This window comes from Sturnus vulgaris, chromosome 3, assembly GCF_052056855.1.
Source record: "Sturnus vulgaris isolate bStuVul1 chromosome 3, bStuVul1.hap1, whole genome shotgun sequence".
Classification (NCBI taxonomy): Eukaryota; Metazoa; Chordata; class Aves; order Passeriformes; family Sturnidae; genus Sturnus; species Sturnus vulgaris.
Genome location: NC_142245.1, coordinates 103,570,803 through 103,595,022, shown reverse-complemented (window position 1 = coordinate 103,595,022; position 24,220 = coordinate 103,570,803). Strand labels below are relative to the sequence as shown.

Below are 24,220 nucleotides of genomic sequence, written 5' to 3'. Positions count from 1 at the left end.
AATGACTGCATGTGGTATTCTCCTATCTTGTGCCAATGACTGTAGGTAGGCATGCCTGAATTCATTGCCTAATTTTGCACTGTTAAAAAGCTTCATCTCCAGTTTTTCCAGAAAGCAGACTAATTGGGTGATTCTCTGAAGATTTGCTCAGAGATCAAATCTGGACAACTCTATGCCTTTTCACGAAGTCCTTGAGCTCTCTTACTCTGCAGTCTCATAGTGACTCTCAGTGTACAATAAAGCAAGAGTTGCCTGACTTCCTTTGACATATTCTGACAAAAAGCACAGCCCTCTCACTGATGAAGGTCACAGTCTCAACACAGAGCAAAGGTAATTAGCATATCTAAATGAGTTCCACTCAGTTTCTGGCATGGGCTATTAGGTGGTGTTTGATGGGCTCCTGATTCTGCATCAGAGTGCACAGCAAGGACCAGAATGGTCAACTCCAGCCATGCTGCCAGCTGAAGACCTGTGTGTGTGTGTTCAAAACCATCTCTGAGTTGATGATTCACAGTATTGATCAGTTTGGGTTTAGTCAGCCTTGCCTGTTCCCTTTATTTGCTGATGCTGTGAAGCAGTTTGACATGGGGGCATACAAGTCAGCTGTCTCTCTTCTTGCTCAGTCCAACACAAGATGTTTTAGAAATCACAGCAAAATGGATGTCTCTGTGCAAACCAGACTTTTTTCTTTAACAACTATGAAACATTGAGATCTTCGACCCAAATGTTTACTTCCATGTGAAATGACGCTGGAGAAAATTAAGGTCTTAGTAATGAACAGTCATGTCCTGCATTTCCTAGCATCACCCTTTTCTAATGTCACTGTAGGTATCCTGGGAACAGAGCAAAAGGACCATACTAATTATGGATCTAAAGGTTTTTTTTCTTTTTTTTTCCCCTCCAGCTATTGGTTCTTGGTGGTTTTTTTTGTTTTTTTTTTTTTTTTATCAGAATTAGGATGTAGGCCAAGATCTGTGAAAAACAGATGTCTTTCTCATGCCTTCAGTGTTATCATCACTAGGATTAATAAATTTGTTACTTCACGTATGTGGGTGGGTTTTTATTGTGTTGTAGACTTTTGGTTGTTTTTCTTGAAAGATCTGATAGTTTTATTGTTTATTGGAATGATGGTCTTTAGTTGAATGTTGATGTCATTGTTGAGATGTATTTGTCATCTTTTAATCTCTTTTGAAGACTGAATTTGTGCCTGCAGTTCAAAGCACTACAATTAAAGTATTCTTGGGTAAATCAGAGTGTGGGAGTTCATCTGGGACTATTAGGTTGGAGCAGATGGTTATTAGGTATATTATTAGGTGGACTCACTGGACCAGATTGGCAGCTGGTATTGCAACAGTTATAAGTGAGTGCTCAAGGTTTTACAGAGTAATAAGCAGTTTTGTCAATACTGAGGTGGGTTTACCCTGGTTGGATGACAGGTGCCCACCAAAGCTGCTCTGTCACTGCCCTCCTCAGCTGGCAGGAAACAGAAAACATAATGAAAAGCTTGTGTGTTGAGATAAGGGCAGAGAGAGATCCCTCACCAGTGGCTGTCATGGGCAAAACAGACTCCACTTGGGAAATTAGTTTAACCTATTACTGATCCTATCAGAGTAGGATAACGAGAAATAAACCTAAATCTTTAAAACACCTTCTCCCCACTCCACTCTTCTTCCCGTGCTCAACTTCACCGTCAAATTCTCTACTTCTTTCCCTCAAACAACATAGGGGGACGGAGAATGGAAGTTGCAGTCAGTTCAGTCCACCTTTGACACTCCTTCCTTCTCACATTCTTCCTCTTCTCCAGGTCCCTCTCACAGGAGACAGTTCTTCATAGACTTTCCTAATCTGAGTCCTTCCCATGGCCTGCAGTTTTTCATGAAGTACTCCAGTGTGAACCCTCCCAAGGGATGCAGTCCCTCAGGAACAGCCTGCTCCAGTGTGGGTCTCCCATGGGGTCACAAGTGCTCCAACGTGGGCTCATCCCTCCACAGCCACAGCTCCTGCCAGGAGCCTGTTCCAGGGCAGGCTTCCCACAGGGTCGCAGCCTCCAGGCACCCACCAGCTCCACCGTGGGCTCCTCCCTGGGCTGCAGGTGGATCTCTGCTCCCCCATGGTCCTCCCTGGGCTGCAGGGGCACAGCTGCCTCTGCATGGGCTGCACCAGGGCTGCAGGGGAATCTCTGCTCCAGCACCTGGAGCAGCTCCTGCCCCTCCTCCTGCACTGACCCTGGGTCTGCAGGGCTGTTGTGCTCAAGCACTCACTTTCTCTTTGGCTGCTCTTCTGCAGCAGTTTTTTTTCCCCCTTTCTTAACTCAGTTATCCCAGAGGTGCTGCCACCATTACTGATGGGGTTGGCCTTGGCCAGTGTCAAGTTGAATCATCCCGTCCTGTTCCCCTTCAGTGCCCTCCCCACTACCAAAACCTTACCACAGAAACCCAATACACAGTACCATTGCACTTAAAACTCCAAAGTAAGGAGTTGGCACTGAAGATGGTCTATAGGTCAGCAATTGTGAAAGGGTTGTATGTTTTTGTATTGTCAGGATGATATTTTCAGTCCCCTATGACACTACATAATCACATCTATACAGAGTTTTACACACAGTAGTTCTTGCCAAGTACAATATTTACATCCATATTTATACCATGGTAGTTGTGTTTTCCTTTGGAAAGTTTTATGTGCCTTTCTTGTCTTTACAAGAACTTCTCGCTTGTGTTACTTTTTGTGCAAAATAAGGGTAAATGTTTTCAATTCAGGTTTGCATGAATTTTTCTAAGTAATTAATTTGGGATTTCTGACTTAGATGAAAGAAACAAATTTGTGAAAACATATATAACTTTGTGAATTATTGAAAAAATACCACAGATTTGTTCCTAAAATGCTAATCTTGTCAGATTAATTTCTTCCTTGCCCATCCGATGTGGGTGACGTTTGGAGAAGCAGAATCTCAGCTCTGTCTTGGAATGCATCTATGCCCATTTTATACCAGCTGACAATCAGGGCAAATGTTCTACTGGCAGCAGTCCAGCCTTGCCAAAATTAGGAAATCAGATGCTCGTCTTCAGTCCATCTGAATACATTAAAAAGCTCCAAAACCTAGAGAGTGCAAATTTTCATGTGTGCTGCATATGATGCTCATGGAAATGCAAATGCTCAGATGTTACATGTTTATGTGGTTCTGTTCCCCTGATTTGAAAGCAACAAGCACCTAGGCAAGGGTGACCTGTTAATTCTGAAATGTATTTGGCTGGTTATGGAATTAACTTCTAAAATTATGTTCTCCAGAAGCAACTGGGTACTGTATTTGTGATGCATGTTCATAGTAGGAACTAAATAAGGAGTGGGTATGGCATACTACTCTACTGTTGCATTTTTAGTCCTGCTCATGACACAGTTTTGTTTTGTGCCAACTAACACTTTCCCAGATAATGCCCAAGCATAGTTCTGGGGTTAGGAGAGACAATGGACTGTTTCCAAAAGGCTATTTGGATCTGGCTGGGCTGTATGGAGGAATAAGGTTTTAGTTGTCCAGCTAGAAACTGTAACGTATTTGCTGGTTTCAAGCCCAGAACGTGGCTGTGTGCCCTGGCCTGTTTTATTTTCTGACATATATATGGCCACAGATCCTGCTTTCCAGGAAGCTGGGATTCAGCAGCTTCTTTGGGAAGGCAGTGGCAGCATTGTTATAGTGTGCTTAGGAAGGTAGAAGAGAAATTCTTTAAAGCCTGGAAGTGAGAAGCTTTCTGGAAGGCAGGAAAAATGAGCCAGAGTAACTTAAAATCATGGAATAATTGAGTTTCATATTTCTTTTATAAGACAAGCCCCAGAGAATACACAATATAATGAGCCATTTTGAAAGCTCTTGTTTAAAATAAATATATATTTGAAGAATTATGGCTTGGCATTTTAAATCAAAATGAATAAACTGAGTGATAAGCAGATGGCATCTACGATGTCCTCAACTGGAGCATGTATATCCTGGCAGTAGAGTAAAATTTATCCCTGACCTAAGCTTTTCTTTCTGTTAGCTAAAGGAGCAGTGCTAGTGCAAACCTGAGTTGGCATGATCCTTAGCTTTTCCGTGGGGAATCCCTGTCTTAAGGAGATGTCTCAGCCCTCTTCTAATTGTCTGTTTGCCTCCTGTCTACGAGGTGCAAGTCTAACCTTATATTTAGCAAAAACTGTAGGGTGTGAAGTTTTGTATGTGGGTGGGTTTTTTTCTTTAAGCAGTGTTAAAGCTATTAGCATCCTAATGACTTAACAGTGTCTGGTCCAACAGACAACTCAGGGGTTGACTCTAGTCCATCGAGCACAGCCATCTGTCTCACCACCTCGCTTCTGCAGGACATGAGGAATAGCTGTTGGGATGGCATAGGCTTCTTGATGACCTTGTCATGTGTTCCTCCACCTGGAAGTGGTCCAGCGATGTAAAATTGACCTCCCAGTCCCCACACGGACAGTGGCATTCCTGGGCTGGGAATTCCTGTGCTTTGAGAGTTGCGTGGGGAGGGAATCAAAGCTCAGGTCAGGATGCTCTGAGGATAAACTGCCCTGAATTACCTGTATTGCCAGTGACATCTCTAGCATTTTTCTGCACAAGATTTAAATAGTACCAGCTTGGTAGCAGAGGTTTTAATGAGTCTGTGCTTTTTCAGTTTATACATTGGTAAGTGTGTTCAGCTGCTGCTCCTTTTTTGGCTTTGTATTTTAAATCAGAATAAAATTCATTGCTTCATTTTGGAACTTGTGCTTTCTACTTCTTGAGTAAAGTGAACATGAAAAAATGTTATGATTGCATAGTTAGGATAGAGAGTTTGGCCTCTGACGCACACTTAATCTCATTTAACTCTTCTGTTTTGCCTTTGAACATAATGTAGTCCATTCTGTAACACAGCTTCACTTAACTCCTTATTTCCAAATAGAATTAATTTAGCATCTCTGCTATTTATGCTTTGTTGAATACTGATGGTGCAGCCTTAATTATTTCTTACACAGCAGGAAACTTTCAAAATAGCAGCTGTGTTTTTCCTTAAGTCAAATTAGTTGTGAACTACGACTGCTCAAATCCCTGGGTGGATAATAAGCTTTACTCCCAGCAGGTCCCCCAGACTACTATGCTAAGGGAACCGAACTGACTCCCATGTTTCATTATATAAATGCATTTTAACTAGAGATAAATTGACTTGCTGGAACTTCCCAAAGTACTAAATGAGAATTTTTATGTGTTAATATGTAATGGTTTGCCTCTTTGTTAATATCGTTCCCTTAGAGCAGCTTTAAAGTTTTTACTGAAGTTTCCAGAGTGCCTTATTTATTTCAGTCCATTTTTATCAGGCTGGTATTTAAGAAATGATCACTTTCCTTTCTTTCTGACTCTCAAATTCTCCCAAGAACAAGAGAGATTTCATAAATACATTTCTTCACCCTGTGTTTGAGTCACAGTGTTGTTAGAACTTGATACTTAGTTATTTTTTAAGCTCATTAAAGTGTTGTTCCTCTTCATTTCCCTCAGCTTTCCTGTGGAAAACTGATACCAATCTTGGGATGTTTATCTCCACTTTTTAAGGAATATTTTAAAGATACCAAACTGGAAACTGGAGTTTATCCTCCTTCCCGCCCATGGCATTGGATTTCCCACTCAGTGGCATCTCTGTCAATCCTAATGTGATACCTCAGTGAACTTGCCTTGCAGCCCATTCCATGAAGTTATTGCTGACAAACAATAAATGCTTTCTGGCATCTGTTTGTTTGTCTGTCTTTTTTGAATGCCCATTTCGTACCTGCTAATCACATTAACCATGCAAATTATACTGGCATTGTTTTTATATCCCATTTGATATTCTGTTTCATTTTGTATTATACTGAACAACATTTAGATATCTGAGATAATTTTTTTAAAAAGTTAAAAAGCAGACTTCCAGAATGTTGTGTGTATTTGATTAAAAATCTAATTCAGTCCTAGTTACTACTTAAGTTGGGCTGAGGGATAGCTATTCTGTATAAATTGCAAAGGTTTTATAATTTTCTAATTCAGCTGAACAGGAGGTTCTCCTTGATAATGGGGTTTTCTTTCCAAAACTTGGTTTTTCTAAATAAATGTAACCAGTGCTGGAATTCCAGAGTCTTTCAGACTTGTAATTTTTGTTGTTGCTGGGTCGAGAGAGAAGGAGGTGTGTTTTCTTAAATCTTCAAGCAACCAAATGCTGTACTGTAATGGTATTTAGAGCTGGTTTTTGCAGCCCTGTAGCACTGGAGGATCAGGAGTTGTCTCTTACTCCATCATTTGCTCTGTGGAAAAGGTTGGGTGTCTGGATTCTCTGAGGTGCTGCCACTCCTTTCCCTCTGCTGAGGTGTTCTTGCAACAGCCCTTCACTACCCTGGTGTGCACCAGTGTGAGATTAATTGACCTTTGCCTCTGGAAGTAATGCACAGTAGAAGACACCTTGAAGAGTATTCTTTGCTTTTGAAACAAAAGAGAAGTTATTATCTATTGAAGGCATTTAAATAACTTTTCTAATTTTTACTCATTAATTGAAGCAGTTTCTTTAATAATAATCCTTTTAAATAAATTTTTAAATCCACAGATTGCAGACTCTATCTAAGTATTGGGAAGACTCTGGATCATCTTCAACAAGGTAAGAGTCAATTCTGGTACTTTCAGACTTGCACAGAACAGCTGTGGAGCAGATTTGAACATCACCAGTGATAAATGAACACAGCCCCCAGTTGAATACCATGATTTATGCAGTTTTACTGTTGCACCTCACTGACGCTTTCAGAATGTTATCTGGGCATAATATTCTCACCTTGAGGTTTTTATTTGTTTGCTTTTCTTATTATAGAACAACAGTTGACAATTCTTCTTCCCATGTACTTTTTTCATTTACTCCACTGTTTGTTTTGAGTCCTTTCACTGTTATTGTTCTGGTCTGTCTAAACCCTTGGGACAGAATTGGCTTAGGCAGAGAACAGGATTTCTTCACAACTCTTTTGAAGTCCTGGTTCTGTGATTTTTATGGGTCTTCTACTACCATTTTTTTTCCCCAAATCTTGACTGAGTTCCCATCAAACTGTCTGAAATATAAGTTGGAAATACCATGCATTGCTACAGAACTGGAGAGAATTTGCAGCCAGAAGCAAAATAAAACAATGCTAAAAAAAAAAAAAAGTTTTTCCTCTAGAGAAAGGGAGTTCCCTGACTTGACCAGCTACTAATTGGTAGAAAGATTTATTTGCACAGAGGAGCTATTCCTAATTAGTTCCCTGTGTGGGTGTTCTACTTGGGAAATTAGTGTTACATTTTGATATAATTTAATCTGCTTTTATAATGAATTGTTAGAATTTGCAGTAAGGAATTTATTTTTAGGAAAAAAAAAACTGCCCTGCACCACACGAGTTTCAAGAGATAATTCCTCTTTAGCAGCAATCAAGGTTACTATTTTGAAGTTAAATGAATAAAAGTCCATAATTAGATTAAACCCAGTTTTTAGTGACATATTTATAAATATAGCTGCAGAAACACCACTGTGTGTTTTTCAAAGCCAAAACTTAATTAAGCTGAATTCAGCTGATTTATGAACCGGATGGCTTGACCTCTGAGGTTGTGAGGATAGTGAAACTGAATATTTGGGAAAAGTGTTTGTGGAGTTATATTAGCATTATTGAGGTTATGGGTGAAATTGAAGTTCACTTCCAAGCTTTTTTGTAATGGCTTTATTTTCCTCATTACCTTCACCTTTATTCTGGGAGCAAGATTACATCTCAAGTTATTCTATTTAGAGAGTTAAAAAAAATAACATTAAAATAGCTGTCTGTATAGAACCTTATGAAGGACCTGGTCCCTTTGTTTTTCTAGTGTCTTCCCCACCCCAACGCTCAGAAAATGATCACTATTGGGCATTTAAATAACATTCTTTATTTCAGTAGCTTCAAAAGATTGGAAAACTAATTTATGAACTTAGAACTGCTTTAACTGGACTTTTCTCAATATAAATATTTTTTAAAATAAATATAGCCTTTATACTAAATTGCTAAATGTTTTGGAAATGTATTCCCGTTTCCATGATAACATTATTATATCTTTTAATTCTTAATATAATGCATACTACTACCAGTGCACATTATTTTCCTTTGGCTGCACCAGTCTTGGCAACAGCTCATTATAAAATCCAACTTAAATTGAATCTATTTAGCAGAATTATATGGGATAATATTTGGTTTGAATATCTGATCATTTCAACCTAGCTGCATTTTTTAATGTAATGGTATTACTACAAAAATTTTTTGATGTTAGAAATTTCATTTGAGTAGAATAACTTCCATTGCTCATGGAAATTTCTTTTTTAAACTAGAAAGTTTCACTGCAAAATTGAGCTAGGGAAGATCAAAGCCAACCCCCAGTGTAATTTTGAATGTTTTTCATGACAGACAGACAATTGAATGTTTAGCATCACCTCTTGGGATTTTTGAATGTGAATTGGAACCACTTTATTTCTAGGTAAGACATAACTGTGTTTGTGTAAAGTGCTCTCTTCCTTTTATATGTGAATTGTGAGAAAGGTAGAGTGCCATATGCTGGACTTTGCTTTGTGTGGTGCTTATGTATTTGTTGAATGAGTCCAATGTTATTTGAGATTTTAAGTGCTAATAGTTAATTTGTCCTAAATGTCTATATTCCCTGAGAGAAACCACACCAACCACTCTGTATGGTTAATATATGTACAGGACTTAATTTTGTGATCAGCTGTATAGTTGTTCTATTAGCTCATTGCCATCTGGAGGGGTAGGTGAATGTTGTCTGCCCCTCCTCTGGCATCAACACCTTCACTCAGCAGGATGTAGTGGTTTAGGGAATTTGCTGCTGAAAATCTGTGGGATTGCAAAGGCTTCCCGGAGGATTACTCTTCTGTCAGTTTAGACCTCTGCATCAGCACACTGCAGATTCACACAAGTACTGGTATCAACGCAAGGGAATCAGTGCCAGTACCTGCAGCAACAAGTTGTGTTACTGGCTTTAAACTTCTTATTTCTCTCTTCTCCAAGAAAAGGTTTGATACATGAGAAGGACTATGAAGAGGTTGTGAACAGCTGCAAACTTCAGTATCTGAGGGGGAAGTGGAGGATGATAAAGATGGACCAGAAGGTTTTGATCTGTAGATGTAATTAAAAGAAAATTTGTCACTGAAAACAAGCTACTTCTTAGTGGAATACTAAGTTGGTATGTCAGAAGTACTGGTTGTGCCAGTCTGGCCTCTTATGTTTTCTACAAAGATTATAGAGACCAGAAGGGACATCTCTGTCCTACTTCACATGCAGCCTAGTTGTGGTCAGTGCTGCACTGGGGCTGCAGGGCTGAGAGACCTGGACATCAGCTCTCCTTGTGACCCACACAGTGCTGTTTGCCAGTCCTTCCTGGATTCCTGGGAAGCATGAAGCAGACAGGACATTTCACCTGGAGCACTTGCAGCATGTAACACCTAAAATCTGAAAGGCAATAGTATCTTAATTGTATTGTGGGTAGGAAGGCCGTGTGAGATGATAGCTTTGGTCCAGTGGTTTCTCAGAGAGATGGAAGCCATTGAAGTGTGGAAAGGAATCTTTAAGTTAACCCTGCTTTAGTAACAGTGAATGCTGTCATTAGTTCAACTTGCTGTGAGAGGCATCCAACAAGTAGCGCTGTGGGCAAAAGACCACAAAAACTTCAATTTGTTGCAAGTGAAAACAAGCCCAACACGGCAGCAGCCTGACCGGGTTTATATCAACACTGGTTCACAGTAGCCAGGTGGAGTCAGGGAAGTTTGTTAGAATAAAGGTGTTTGCTGATCATGTGGAGATTTGTTCAAAAGAAATAAAGCCACCTGCAGAGGTGGAAGGTGTAAAGCTTCATCACTTAAGGTCACAAAGGATGTGGAACCAGCACAGCTGAAAGACAGCGATATTCCTGTTTCATTTCATTGGATGGGTGAACAAACCCAGGTCCAAGGGAGGAGATGGATGGGAGAGGTGGCTGGAGGAAAGACTGCAATCAGAGCTTTGATGATTTCTGCAGGGTAGAAAATTGTTCTCTATGTTTTAAACTACTGATGTAAACTTGTAAGGACTGTATACACAACCAGCAAAGCTATTTTGCATATTTTTTTTTTAGGTTTTACTTTCTCCATAGGTTTCTTCCAACCTTCTTTTTGGTTGCAGTCATATGGGAGTTGAAATAGCAATTATGTACATGACATACGTATTAAATTTTATAATAGAATTTCAACTAAAATTAATGGCCCAAGGATGATCCTTCTGAGCAAGAGAGGAGAGAATCTCAGAAATGGGTGCTCAGCATGGATTTATACACTCCAGTGGCTGGGACTGAGATGAGTTGAAGGGGGATCTTAGAGACGTGACAAGTAGAATGAAAAGGAAAAATAAAAGGAAAAAATGGTAGGATTGGAGATGAATACTCTTGATGTGACAGAAGAAACAGGAAATGGGGAGAAAAAAAGAGAGTGAAATGAGGAAATAAAGATCTGTTAAATTATGGACTATTTCATATTTAGTCCATAAAAAGTTAATATTACTGCAGCGTAGTTCACTGTTTTTATTAAGTTCATTGGTAGAACATAATAAATTGGTAGGAATTACACTTGGTAAGAAAATTAGTATTTTTTTACCTGATAGATTTATGAAGTCCTAACTGTTGGCTGTTAGAGACCTTTTAATTAAAATAAAATTAATAATAACAAATATAATAATAATAAAATTAAATTAAAACTTTTTTCAAAATGAAACCCTTAAATATGACTTTACTAATCTTAAAGATTGACTTTTTTCAGACTGACCAAATACAAGCTGCAGAAGCACATGAAGATTTCTTTTGTGTATAAAAGTTCTGAAAATCAAATCTTAATATAAAAGTGACAAACCAGTAATAAATTCTAAATACTAATACAGCAGAAGCAATTTCTGTACTCTTAGATGTGAGCTATTTGAGCTGTGCTGGGAACCTTACATGATAAGGTTTTCATTTCTGTCAGTGCAAAGAGGAAAATTGAATCTTGTAGACTGTTTTTAAAATGGCCAGTATCCCTTACAACTTTTGAAAAATGTGACATGAACTATTGCTTTAGTTTTCCAGAGTTTGAATGTCCTTAGCAGATTAAGTAATAGTATAACTGTTTTTGATGTGTTTTGTATCCCCATGTATATGGTCACCTATTACTGTTGTTTTTTTAAATGACCTTGGGAGCAGAGAATATGGAGTGGGAAAAGTTTTCATGTTCAATTTCCTGTTTTCTAAGAATACATTGCAAAGTTTCTTAATTAAATAATATTATAATAGACAGTTGGAAGACGAACTGTGATTATATTCAGGTCTTCATATGGTGAGTATGTTCTTAAAATACTAACTGCTTGACAAGAATTGGGCATAACTTTTCACCAAAAGTAGTTGAGCTGTTTTAGATGAAGTTAGCAATGCAGGGAGACCAAGATCAAACATTTAACCTAATCCAGACAATTAAGTTGGGTGTCTGAAGTAGGCTTCACTAACTGCTGAAGGATTGATGTAGAGTGCCAGAATTCGTATCTAAAGCCGAATCTCTGGAGTGAATTTGTACTTCACATACAAATGCGTCCTTGGTTTACCTTAGGCCATGATAACTTGCTAACATCTCAGGTATCTTGATAAAATGAGGAGCACTGTGGTCGTAGAATTTCAGTGTGCGTTTCAGAATTTTTTTTTAGAAAGTAATTAAAAGTTTATAAATGAGATGATAACGTTTCACACCTGTTGCTGTGCAGTTTTTGAGACTGTTTCTATCTCACATAGTATCTTGTACGGGCGTGTTCTGTACAGTTAGGAGGAGTACCATGTAATGAAGTTTTTGACACAGACCTCTAGTTAATTCATTGCCAGGTATTTTACAGATATAATGCATAAATGTGTTTTAGGGAGAACTGTGAAGACAAGTACTGGGGTAATTGTAGGGGTTGCCTTGTATTGTTGGCCAGATATGTTTTCCCAAGAACTGGGCATGCTCTCAATCTGGAATTCAGCTTCATGCCAGATTTTGGTTTGTAGTGCTAGACTGTGTCTCAGAGCCTAAAATTAAAAGGCTTTTCCTGAGTTTTACATCCTCAAAAAAGGATGGTTTTCCAGCAGGTGTTAATGATGAGGTGTCTGCTTATTTACAGACACCTCAATGAAACTTCATCAAGTTTTCGAAATTAAGGGTATAATTTTTCAAAAGTAGCAAAAGACATAAACTCAGTTACTTCTTCTGGAACAAAAACTCCATTTTCCACTCACAGGAAAAAATAAGGCCTTGAATTATCTCTTTTTTAATAAAAAAAGCCATTCAAGTATATTTTTCTTTCATGAAAAAAATTGCAAGCCCTTTTTTTGCAATGTTCACCTTCATTAACACAATTTGCTGACTTCCTTCCTCAACTGCAGTTCTTCCTACACTCAGAGGTCAGAAAAGAGCAAGATCAACAAGCCACACATCTGGCTGTCTCTCTTTCCAACTGGAACAAAGAAGCAATTTTTTAATGGCTTTTTGAGTTAATTGTAAACAATTTGGTTTTGGAGTCGCTGACTTGCAGCAAATGTTTGTCGTAGGCGGATGTAGGGAAAAAGGACTATGTCCTAATGCAATTCCTCTGTGGCCAGCGAGGAGAAAAAAATCACTTAAAAAAAAAAAGGAATGTCTTACTCCTTGTAGCATTGAAGTATGCTGAGAATTTTGAGTGCATATATAGGATATTTCACAAGGTTTAAATATGTTTTGATGATGCAGAGAGACAGAAGTACTTGCTCATTTAATTTTCCTGTAGTCTTGTATACAGTAACACTAATTTTTCCACCTCCTTTATTTTCATTAGCTGTTTTTGTATGAACAAACTGACAGTCATAAAAGACCAGGGACAAACAATAGGAATAGGAGAAAACTATTTAAAATGAGAGTTCTGTTTTAATAATTTTCTCTGGTGTTTATATAGTTCCTAAAGGCATTTTTCCAGTAAATAGGTTTTAGAACCCTATATTTACAGTCATTAACCTTAAATTGATATTTTGAAAACAAATCCTTAAATAATAAGTGAAGTGTAGTAATTTTCTTACTTTCCCAGTTGTCGTAATCTTTTATAATCTCTAGAATCGGGTAGCATCAGTGCATCTAAATTATTAAAATTATCTTTTTTTTTTCAAAGTGTTTTATGTAAAGTAAATGTTAGGTGTCACTTTTATATTTTTACCCTTCACAACAGGCTTGTTGATTTACAGCACTTCTGAAACCCCAACTACTTTTAAAATACCTTGCTGTAGTTTTATGTGTCTTAATTTGAACTCACATTGCTCCCATATTTTGGTTGCTTTGTTTAATAGTTTTGTGGTGATGGTTTTATTTCTAATCTGACCATCCTGCTAAATATTTGCAAATGTCTTAATCTGAAAAGTAAATTGCTAATGCTGTTTGGAATTATGCCAAATCTTGTGACAAAATGGAATAAAATGAATCATTCAGAGGAAATATTTTCCATCGATTTGTTTGTAGGGGGTAAAGTGTTCTGTATTACGATTATTTTTTGTCAAAATTAGGTGTTTGGGTTGCTAATGCCACTTAGTGGATATCTGCCTTAACTGCAGCCTGTTCCAAAGCCAAATCAGGTGCCACACAGCTCTCTTGATTTGTACACTGGAGTATTTTCTTCCTGCCTAGAATACGTTGACTATAGCATGTTTTCAAAAAACTTAATTATCAGGTGGGTTTTAAGAAGTTTATTATAGCTAGTTCAGTTTTTTTATTGAATTTATTAAAATGAAGGAATTATTTATTACAGTATTTTGAACTTAGAGGAAAATAAGGATCTTACTTGGATATTTGATTTGAAACATTAAACAACAGTCTTAGTCACTTTGCACTGATTCTTTAGGTTAATGAAATATTAATTGATAGTAAGGTGATAATTTGGTGGTTTAGGTAATGCTTTGCTTTAGCCCTTTTGCTTAGTGACTTGGCAAACACTGACCTAGAACAAGGTGATAGTTCAAGAACTGAATCTGTTATAAGAAAGCAGTAAGTACCTTTTGTTTGATGTATCCAAAATGGGGATAGGTCCTGCTGTATTTGGACTTTCTCAAACTTCAAATAAATGGTGAGAGCAGAGAGCTGTTAATGCCCAGGCTGGGTGTTTGATGCCCACGTGTGCCATTCACTTCAGAGCTGAACTCAATGATCCTCATGCATCCCTTCCCACACCGAATATTCCATGATTCTGTAATTCTCCTTTGGAAGAGCAGAAAAATGAGATAGACACCAAATATCTGTTCTACCACTGTCATTGAAAGTTATAATTTCCTGAATATATGTTTTTAATAAAGATTCTTTTTTGCTAAGTAGTTTGGATGGTAGTATTAATAACTTGATGTATTTGATACAAAATGTAAATGTATCTGATACCAATACATACACACATATATAATCTATAGTGTATATATTTTTTCTAATGTTAGTGTTTCAAAAAATATCTAGTCTATAGGAAAAGAATATTATCCTTCTTGTAATTTAAAGGCTTTTCTTAATGGAAAAAATATCTTGCACTTTTGAAATGTGTATTGATTTAGGTATTTGAATTTCTTTTTATTCCATAAACTCTGTTCTTTGAAATTTTTTTGACCTCTGTAAATTTCCATTGTTTTCCATCTCTCGGGCTTTTCTGAAGTTTTCATTTATCCTGTTTTTATTAGTAAATCAGTTGAATAATTTGCAACTAAAATGGTAATTGACTCAGTGCAAAATAAACCAAAATTCAGTTTCCAGACATGTTTTAGTGCCATGTATTACAGGCTGGTTAAATTAATGATGGAGATTGAAAGACAATACAAAGACTTTTGGTGACGTGAGTAATGATATTTTTTTACAAAACTTCTTATCTTCCATTTGTTTACAATGAAATTAGGAATAATTGCAGGGTTTTATCTGCCTTCTGCTGTCCTCAGAGAACTCATGTCATCTTAAGTCATGAGCTAAGAGGAACCTGAGCTGTAGGACTCTTTAAATGCAGCTGAAGTCACCCATGCATTCCTCCTGCTCATTCACATCTTTCAGTCACCAAACAGAAAGCTTTGGTTAAGTCAATGTGTTTAATCTTTTGATTTTGTTATAGTTATAATCTGGATATAGCTAACATTTTTTTCTGAAATAAGCAGCCAGTTCTCAGTTCTTGGCTAAGCAAGTTCATTTTCAAGTCCCTGTGTACATGCACATGGTGGGTATTTGCATGTCTGTATGTCTAGTTTTTTACAAAATACAAGTTTTTCAACAAAGTTTTAAAATATTTTTACATTTCCTATTTAAATAGTTATTTATAATTTGAAATTTTCTCAGAGACTAATGGATGGTGCCTTTTCAAGGATGTATTTATTTTAGACGTGACTTCTGTCACCTCTAAGTGTGATGGCAAGTTAGTTACAAGTGAAAATGAAACAAGGTTATGCAAAAGTAAAATGGTAAATTTTGTTCTAAACCTAAATATGGTGTATTTAGTATCATTCCTAGTTCGAGAAGGCATGATTTTTCTTTAAAATTGGATTCAGCAAAGACAGTAAGAAAGTCTTTCATAAGAAGGATTGCTTCCTTCCGTGTTTGGTAGCAGGCATTTTAAAATTAGAGATCTCATCCTGTGTATCGCGTTTATTCAGACTACAAAACCGTTTCTTCACTCTCAACTTCTAACCTGAATTCAAAAGAAATAATGTTAATCCATACTTCTTGGAAAAGTGTAAATAAAACCAGTGTTCCTGTACAGATTGGACTGGTGGATGCCAGGCGGGGATGCCCTGCTGAGAACCCTCACCAGCCTCGGGATCTCACTGTGCTAAACCTGAGCAGCCACTTCTGATAATTTCAGATGCAGTCACATCTACTTTTAAGCTAAACTCTGAGTTTCATCAGGAAGAAAAGGAAAACAATATGATTTGATTTCTAATGTTGGTATTAGTTCTGAAATGTGGTTATTGTATTGGCTGGATTAGTTTGGGTTTTGTTTGAGCTGTAAGAGTAGAAGAGGTCATGCACAGAAATGCTGGCTGATCGTGCAGGGGGAGGTTGTTACTTTTGGGCTGATTTCGGCTGCTGTGAAGGCTCCATGGCCTTTATTTGAGTGGGGAAGTGAGCTATGGAGACAGTCAGGGAACTGGGGCACCTCATTTGTAGGGAAAGGCTGGGGGAGCTGGGGCTGTTTAGTCCGGACAGGAGAAGAGTGAGAGTAAACCCATCAAAGTGGGTTAAAGGGAGCTCAGCAGTAGGACAAGAGGCAAGGGCAGTGATGCACAGGAAATTTCACCTGAACGTGAGGAAGAACTTCCCTGTGCAGGAGCAGATCGCCCAAGAGGGCTGTGGATCGCCTGCAGGGACAGTGGATCGCCCAAGAGGGCTGCAGATCGCTCGGAGGGGATGTGGATTGCCCAGAGAGGCTGCAGATTACCCGCGGGGGCTGTGGATCGCCCACAGGGGCTGTGGATTGCCCACAGGGGCGGTGGATTGCCCTGAGGTGCTATGGATTGCCCGGAGGGACCCAGGGGGCCTGTGGATTGCCCTGAGGGGCTCTGGATTACCCGCAGGGGCTGTGGATCACCCAGGGGGCCTGTGGGTCGCCCACAGGGGCTGCAGATCGCCCGGGGGGCTGTGGATTGATTTCCCTCGCTGGAGCCGTTCCAAAGCCTGGGGCGGTGCAGTGGCGGCTGTTCGGCAGCAGGGGGCGCTCCCACGCCATCCCGTCCGCACCCTCCGCTTTCCATGGATAATGGAGGAGGGATAATGGAGAATGGTTAATGGATAATGCATAGTGGATAATGGATAGTGGATTATGGATAGTGACCCTCTGAAGCCTGTGCGCCTCCCAGGATAGGAAACCAACTGGCATAAATAGGTCTGGGACCGGCCACTATCTGCACTGGTCAGTCAGCAATACACACATACAGCAAAGTGGGAGTAGCATATAAGTCACTACCATGCATTAATTTTATTGTCTTAATAAAAAGTTATTGTGCAAATTTCATTACTATACTAGGAATGGCTTCCAGGAGTGATTGCAATTAATTACTACAGAGCCTGCCAGGGTCAGTACGCGCTTTCAATTTTCATTTATGCTTACAAGAAATATAATTTTTAATTAAAAGGATGGTTTTAATTCTGCATCATGCATAGTAGTGCTTCCCTGTTTGTAATTTTAGGCAAATGACAGAATTGTTAATGTACTCAAAAAAGTTGCAGTGGTTTTAGCAGCTCATGTTGAGGCACAAGGCTTGTTTGCCAATCAGTGTAAGTAAAACACATTATTTGAAGATAGATTTACTATGGAATGTGCTTCTTAAAGTATTAGACACAGTGCAAAATTAAGAATCTCTTTGTGTTTGCATCATTAACAGGGCTAATGTGCTTGTCTATTAAGACAATTTTCAAGGCAGGCTGTTTTGCAGAAAAATGCCACACACCCATTCTGCCCTGTATGTCTTAATTAATTGAGTCTTTAATTTGAAAGTACGTTCACTAACAAAATAATATCATAAGGATTTTTAAAATTACATGGAATTAATTAAGAAAAAAGGAGGTATTTTATTGAAATTTATGCTTTCAGTAACTCCTGCATACTTACAAGTTAGACTAGTGTTTTGGAGAAAACCTTTTATTGTTCAATATTCAGTCTCCTCATCCTTTCACCTGACTGTGAGAGCAGTCATTGAAAAATTCCAGAGCTTAGGAACTTTCTAACCTGCCTTATGTTTAATTTATAGTCTAGAAAAATGATTAAGTATTTTTTCCACGATCTTTCTGCTTACCAGTCTATCTACATTTGTGGAATTGATTTGTTTATATCGTTGAGTGGAATAATTTACATTCATATTTATGGAATGTCTTCTAAATAGTATTTCCAGTTTATTAAAGTATTTTGAATTACGATTCTATTTTCCAGAATATTTTCATTTCCTTCTAGCTTAGTGCATATTTTAAAAGGGTATCTTCTCTGCCTGTCGCTAATTAAAAGTATTGAACAAAACCAGATCTATACAACAGGTACTGTTTAAAAATACCATTGTCTATTTTTTTTTTCCAGTAAACTGCTGACAGCTACTTTTCCAGATTTTCCGTGTTCTAGCAAATTTATGGTAGTAAATAACATTTTTTCTTTCCTCATCTCTAGTGCTTTGTCAAAGCTCCTTCTATATATTTCTTCAATTTCACCCTATGCTTATACAGGTGTACTGATTTCTGAGCCTCCGTTTTGTCTCTCTTGTCTATCAGAATAACCTGTTGTGTATTTTCTTTTCTGCTAAGTTTCCTGCACTCCCTTATCCCTGAAATCAACTTTCCAAGAGACCTGTCCTTCCAGATAGCTGATTTTGTGAAACCCGTTTAATTTGCTGTTTTCTCCTTGTTTACTAACCTCCTCTAGTTTTAATTTCTCCTGTTTCCATCCCTATATTCAGTTAATTCTCCCTATAATTACCATAAAAGTCAATAATAGCCTCTCAAAAGGGCATTTATTACTCCAGAAACCTGTAGACATGCATGGTTAATTAGTTCTCCTGAAGCTTCTTGCCCTATTCTGTTACTCATATGTCTCCATACCTCAACAGAACTTTCTTAAACACTTCCCTGGGTTATGTGGTTTCTCAAGTTGCAGTTTTGGTATATTACCTGTTGTTTCTTTTTTTTCCCTCACCCAGACACACTTAGAAGTTTTTCTTTTATATTTTTCTGAAAATTTTTAAAATATATTTCAAAAGTATTCATCATCCTCCAGTTTATTTACAGTGGGTTTTGATTTTTTTTTTCTAGTGGAACTCTTGCTATTTCCATCGGCAGCCTTTTAACAGCCTTGTAATAGGTCACCAAGTTTTATTATTTTTGTAATGAGATATTAAATAAGACTACAATGACAAATTTTTAAAGTAAAAACAGCAAATCCCTAGAAAGATCCACATTTCATCTTTAATTCCTCAAATCTTGAGCTGTTGGTAAATATTGCCAGCCATAGCTGTCTTAATTCCACTAATGTCAATATCTTTGATTGAGTTAATTGTCTGTTTAGTATTTTAAGATGTTTTTTGACTTTTTTCCCCTTTCCTAGGAAACCATACTTGTAAAGACTGTGTCTGATCCATATCTTATAAATTATTACCCTCCAAACCATAAATACAAAATGGCAAAATGCATTATATCCTACATACTGACACATTCAGAGCAGATCACTAGAAAATATGCACTAAGAAATCCAGTCCCTGCAGGATTTATGTTTGACTCACTGAGATTAGATGTGCTGCTTTGGCATTTATGTATTAAAAGGGGAAGAAAGATAGAAAGAGAAGAAAGCTGGCATGCAAAGACTTACTCCTGTTACCAACTGGCATAAGAAATAACTGGAAAATAAAATCACTCTGAGGAAAGTTCTTGTTATAGTGACCCAGAGAACTAGAATATGATGGTTTTCATCTTGTTTTTTAGACATTTGCATTGGATTTTCTCAGTATATAATAAAAATATTCTGTGTGGCATAGTCAAAAGACTGAAATATCAGCAGTCATTTACAGGCAGGAAGGACCAGGAACGTTTTTTTTCCTGGTTTTTGACCCAAAAATCCTATCTCTGATTCTTATTACCTGATCTAGCATAGATTTTTCACTCATTATATTCACAAATATTGAAACCAGGTACCTTCTTAAATGTTGAAATCATTAGATCTCTAAAACTGAATGTGTTCTAAGATGGCTTAATCATATTCCCACTATGAAACTCCACTTGGAACAAAATAGTGTTTTTATCTTGGAAGAAGAAACACTCAAACTAGGCAAACATGTCCTGTGTTTTTTAAAGGTGTCTCCCTGCTGTGAAAACTGATAGAGGCTCCATTTGTTGTGTACAAAAGAATTGTGTCCCTGGTTTGTGTAAAGCATCTGTGCAGGCAACACCATATTCAGATTAGGTTACTTTAGTTATTCTGTGCTCAGGCAGAAGGATCAAAGTTCAGCAGTACTTTCTTAAATTCAAATACAATTTTGCTCTAATTACTTAATTGGATTCCATTCTACGTTTCTCTTGGTGTTTTTTGTTTGTCTGGTTCGTGTTTTGTTCTGTTTTTTATTATGACCTATGAATCAAAATCCAGATATTTTGGATACTTGGATTTCATTCTTTCATGATGGCTGCTCTGGCATTATATATTCGAAAAATATACAGGAGTTCTGTTCAAAGTAAATTCAGGTGTGAGGGTTGGCATATAGAAAAATCCCCCTCTTGGACAAGTTTTAGGTTCATCTAAGGTAATTTTTACTTTTTTTACCTTTTAATTTTAGAGAACCGCAAGCCAAGCTCTGTAATCCTTGGGGCTACAGGTACTAATGCTGGCCAACTCTTTAAACATTTTATGATTACTGAAAAACATATTTGTCATTACAACCCATTTATTAATTCCCTTTGACTTGTATCACTTTTTTGTAGGTTTTAATTGTGTCCTGCAATCTGCATATCAGTTAACAGCAAAAGCTCTTGGCTGGAAGTGTTCCTTAACTAGGAATTTTAATAAAATGATTGTTCAAAGAGGGAATGTTTCTTTTATCTTCAGTTAGTTTCACCTTGAGCAACTTTGTTCTCTTATTCCACTTTTCACTTCTTTATAGCTGTTTTCTGGCTTTGAGTTTTGTTGGGGTTTCTTTTTGTCTATTCATACTTCACCTGCCTAAGGAATGTGTGGCACTGATTTTTCTTTACTTGTGTATAGGTTGCTACTTGGTGCACTTTATGTGTATTATTTCTATTATGAAAACCTAATAAATCCAGTGCTTAGAGGCCAGTATTGGGAATAATTTACTTTTTTCTGGAAAATGAATATAGCTTGCTTGGGGAATACTGTACATACTTCATTATCAAATATCTTTGGAGGTTTTGTGCAATTATCGCCTCAACACAAATGTATGACTATTTTTACTTTTTTTCTTAGTATAACAATACGTTTTAAAACTCATTTCTAGAATAAAGTCCATAGAGAAATAATACCGTTTTTGAAAACCAACTGTATTTGCACAACTGAGAGACTATTAAATATCAGTTGTTACATTTTTCTTCATCAATGCAACTGCCATTTGTAAGATTTATAAAGCTCAGCAGTAAAACAGCTGAAGATTGTAATAATACCATATCCATGCAAATATTCTCAACTATAAGAAAATTGAAGAGATTATTAAAAAGAAACCTACTGTGGAATTTGATGAGAAGGAGTAATAGAAATATAGAATCATTTAAGTTGTAAAAGATTTCATTTCCAATTTCATTGAGTCCAGCTGTTGACCTGATCCTGCCAAATCCACCATGTCCCTAAGCATGACATCTACAAGTCTTTTAAATACCTCCTGCGATGGTGACTTACCCACTTCCCCAGGTAGTTTGTGCCAGTGCTTGACTGCCCTCTCAGAGAAGAAAATTTTCCTAATATCCAATCTAAACCTCCCTGATGCAACTTGAGGCCATTTCCTCTTGTCTTATTGCTTATTACCACTTCCCTGGTCCTGCTGGCCACTCTATTGCTGATACAGCCAGGATCCCATTGGCCTTCTTGGCCACCTGGGCACATTCTGGCTCATGTTCAGCTGCTGTTGACCCACACCTCCAGATCCTTTTGCTCTTGGCCACTTTCCAGCCACTGTTCCCCAGCCTGTAGCACTGCAGGGGTTGTTGTGACCCAAGGGCAGGACCCAGCACTTGGCCTTGTTGAACCTCACAGCATTGGCCTCAGCATCAGTCCAGCCTGTCCAGATCCCTCTGCAGAGCTTCCTGCCCTCCAGCAGAACAACACTCCTGCCCAGCTTGGTGTCATCTGTGAACTGACTGAGAGTGCAGTTGATCACACTGAGGTTGGAAAAGAGCTCCAAGATTATTGAGTCCAACCTTTGATTGAGCACCATCATGCCAACTAGAGCCAAGTGCCATGTCCAGTTGTTTCTTCAACACTTGTGGAGTGGTGACTCTACCACCTCCTTGGCCAGTCTGTTCCTGTGTTTAACCACTCTTTCTATGAGGAAATCTTTCCTGCTGTCCAACCTGAGCCTCCACTGGTGCAGCTCTAGGTCATGTCCTCTTGTCCCGGTGCCAGTTGCCTGGGAGAAGAGACCAAACCCCACCTGGCTACAGCCTCCTTTCAGGTGCTTCTTGAGAGTGTTAAGGTCTCCCTTGAGCCTCCTTTTCTCCAGGCTAAACACCCCCGGCTCCCTCAGCCGCTCCTCATCAGACTTGTGCCCCAGACCCTTCCCCAGCTCCATTGCCCATCTCTGGACTCGCTCTAGCACCTCAATGCGTTCCTTGTAGTGAGGGGCTCAGAACTGGACACAGCACTTGAGGTGTGGCCTCAGGACTACAAATCCTCTTGTCCAGATAACTGGTAAATATATTAACTGGGACTGGTCCCAGTAGTGAGCCCTGGGGAACACCACTGGTGTCCAGCTACCATTTGGATCTATCTCCATTCATAACCACAGTTTTCTACCCTTGTACCTGTCTAGGCCATGAGCAGCCAGTTTCCCCAAGATAATGTTTTGAATCTTGTACTTCTGCTGTTTCATTACAAGAACTTCAACAAAGTGTATGAGTGGGTATCACAGTGATTTGGAATCATGCTTTTGATCTGAGAGATCTTGAGTTTATTCAGATGCTGGTATATTTTTGAAACCACAATTCATTATTCATGCAGTAAGGTGGGTTCCAGTGCTTTAATGATGCTGATGTGCTTAGTACATCATTCCTTCAGACTGTGGACTGGATGCCTCCTGTCTCTACCCACTTAGGTGTGCCACTAGAAGTTATCATTCTGAATCATCCATTGCCACTCCTGAGCTTGGGAGCCTCTGTTTCTCCTGAAACTCCCAGTGGAGCTGCTCATGAAAACACACACAAGCCCTGCTTTCGTTAGGATGATCGAAATGAGGTTAAGCAGTACGTATTTGCTGATCCAGCTCATTTTGACAAAAGCCTTTCAGACCATGTTTATGTGAGCAGACAGATTTAGGAAATAGTATCTGGCAAAGGAGCACTGATGAGCTGCCGAGGCTTGAGCTGGTGAATGTGTCCTTTTTCACTAACACAAGGTTTTAAAGCTTTGTGTCTTTGTTACATCTTCAGTGTACTGCAGTGCTGCTGCTGATGTTGAATTGGTACTGATTAAATTAGTCCTGTAAGAGAAGAAATCAATCATTACTTCTCTAGCAATTTTTATAGTACTGTGGCTGTTATTTGAAAGTGGTGCAAAACTCCACACTTGAAAATTGTGTAGTTACTTAAAGCTGTGTTTTACCAAAGATTTTAAAATTTTAAAACCAAGATTTTAAAGAAGCGTTGAATAACATGATATTCAGTGTTGAGTTAATAATACCCAGTTTGGGAACACTTAGTAAATTTTCAAAAGTGGATTTAAGTATATAATAAATATATTTCAGTATACTTTCAGTATAGGTGTGTAAAATCCATGGCAGATTTGTAAGATTGAATTCTGATTTGTTTTGTGGCAATAGTATTTTATATATCACAATTCAGAAATAAACTGATTGATTTAGTGGGGTAGAAGGAATTTATTTTCCCATGCAAGGGAATACCAGTAGAATGTTAAAACTAAATCAGTGGAATTTTAGGAACACAGTTATTTGTTGGAAAACCAGCATGTGATATTGTGTTCAAAGCTCAAATTTTAAAACATGCTACTGGATAATGGTGAATAAAATGCGAAATGCTAAATGTACCTTCCTGTTCATTTCTGTGTTATAGTATATTTATGTCTTTGTGTTATTAATTAAATGTTGAGCATCAAAAATTAAGCAATGAGCTTTAAAATGTCAACAGTATCTTTAAAAGTATTTTTTATATGCTTATGTAATATCTTAGGGTAAGCTTTAATGGTTTGGAAAACAATAGGGCAAAATAAAATGAAAACATTGTTGTCAAGGTCATACTTTTTAAAGCATAGTTAAAAATTGGAATTTTAAGGGATTTAGACACTAAAGAGAAACTGCTAACATTTAGTGGTGCAACATCAGCAATATTTTTATAAATGCATTGAGTCTCAGTTCAACATTTAAACCGATTTTACAGCAAGTAAAGTAAAATGCTTCCTGGTTTAATGAAATAGAATTTTATGCTCCTACGTTAAACCTTTATGATTTGCTTCTTTACATCAGCTGTTATTTGCATTT

General features: G+C 37.9%; 1 protein-coding gene across 11 annotated transcripts in view; it reads left to right on the top strand.

Annotated features, from left to right (window-relative positions):
• Positions 1 to 24,220, top strand: part of CYRIA (CYFIP related Rac1 interactor A) — a 55,690-nt gene that overhangs the window by 9,255 nt on the left and 22,215 nt on the right. For 7 of the 11 annotated variants that reach the window (XR_015802742.1, XR_015802743.1, XM_088162431.1 and 4 more), the window contains exons 2-3: positions 6,585 to 6,635; positions 8,428 to 8,497. The gene's annotated coding sequence lies outside the window, so the exon portion shown is untranslated. The remainder of the gene's footprint in view (positions 1 to 6,584; positions 6,636 to 8,427; positions 8,498 to 24,220) is intronic. The other 4 variants (XR_015802744.1, XM_014894962.2, XM_014894961.2 and 1 more) reach the window with 1 other exon arrangement.